The sequence below is a fragment of the Adiantum capillus-veneris genome, chromosome 26 (genome assembly GCF_014529385.1).
Source record: "Adiantum capillus-veneris isolate H3 chromosome 26, ASM1452938v2, whole genome shotgun sequence".
Lineage (NCBI taxonomy): Eukaryota > Viridiplantae > Streptophyta > Polypodiopsida > Polypodiales > Pteridaceae > Adiantum > Adiantum capillus-veneris.
In genome coordinates this window covers 125054796-125056125 of record NC_140956.1, presented here as the reverse complement: position 1 = coordinate 125056125, position 1330 = coordinate 125054796, and the positions used below count along the sequence as shown (strand labels likewise).

Below are 1330 nucleotides of genomic sequence, written 5' to 3'. Positions count from 1 at the left end.
GTGCTTTCAAGTGTTTTGAAAGACGTCTTTTATCACTCTGCTGTGAAAAGTGCTAGCTTTTCAGGAGGGGTGATTAGCTGTTATTTTAGAGGGCAGTAGTCAGGTGATCCCCCCCCCCCTAGCTTTGACGTAATCCTTCCTGACTCTCTTCAATATAGTTCACTGCCTCCTTTTTATTTTTCTATATAAAATAAAAGTTCTAGCTACTGTTAAAAGTGCTGGCCAAAGTCAAATTTACAAAGATAAATCTTACAAGTTCTCCTCTGGCGGAATGCTATTATAGATTTGCTCGAATATGTCATTTGACATATCATATACATATTGACTCTCTTCAATATAGTTCACTGCCTCCTTTTTATTTTTCTATATAAAATAAAAGTTCTAGCTACTGTTAAAAGTGCTGGCCAAATTCAAATTTACAAAGATAAATCTTACAAGTTCTCCTCTGGCGGAATGCTATTATAGATTTGCTTGAATATGTCATTTGACATATCATATACATTATGCTCACCTTCCCTCGGGGATGGAAAACCTGATGCATCACACTAGATGGGAGTAGATTAGAGCAGTGGGCTTGTTGTCCAAAAGGACATAAGTATCATCTCGACCATTTACCTTGTCATAGAATAGGTCCTCAACCACATAAAATTTTTTCTTAATGATGTTGTGCCATTGATCCTTTTCCTTTGTTTTGGCCAAGAGCTTTGTGTTGGTGCATTTCAGGACGTAGAATTCTGCACCTACCTCCTCTGCAGTCATTGCAAAGTTTTGGCCAACCATCAAGGCATCGCTCAGGTCACCGTGGTGGCCAGCATACATGGGGGCATATTCATCCTCATCCTCGCTCGACGCTTCTCCATTGCTTTCATCCGTAACTATGGGTTTGCAAGTATACCCACCCCTGCAAATGATCTTTGTTGGCACATCTCCTCCATTGACCTTTGATGCACGCACCACAAAAGCAAGAGAGCAGTCTATGCCTTAGTCCGTGCATATCCGTCTGTGACTGTAGCCATTGACACAGTGCCAGGATCGAGACCCTGTCATGCGCTTGCAATCCCACTCTATAACTCTATTGACATCAACGAGCTTGACCTCCCAGAAAGGACAATCAACTTTCTTTCCTGTCTGTGGGCATTGATTGCTGAGAGTTGCATTGAGGAATGCAACAACGCTTGAAGTGTTATGCAACTCCCACCCTTCAGATTTCAAATTCTTCTGTGTGAGGGATCTTTTGACCACTGCACCGGCCCCATCGTGTTCACCCTTTCCATGGCCTGAAGCAAAGAAATTATGAGTCATTTAGACGCCTGTCATATTGAAGAATCAT

General features: G+C 42.0%; 1 pseudogene; it reads right to left on the bottom strand.

The window, feature by feature from the left end:
• Positions 1 to 431: 431 nt before the first annotated feature.
• Positions 432 to 935, bottom strand: LOC147424139 (uncharacterized; annotated as a pseudogene).
• Positions 936 to 1330: the final 395 nt, after the last annotated feature.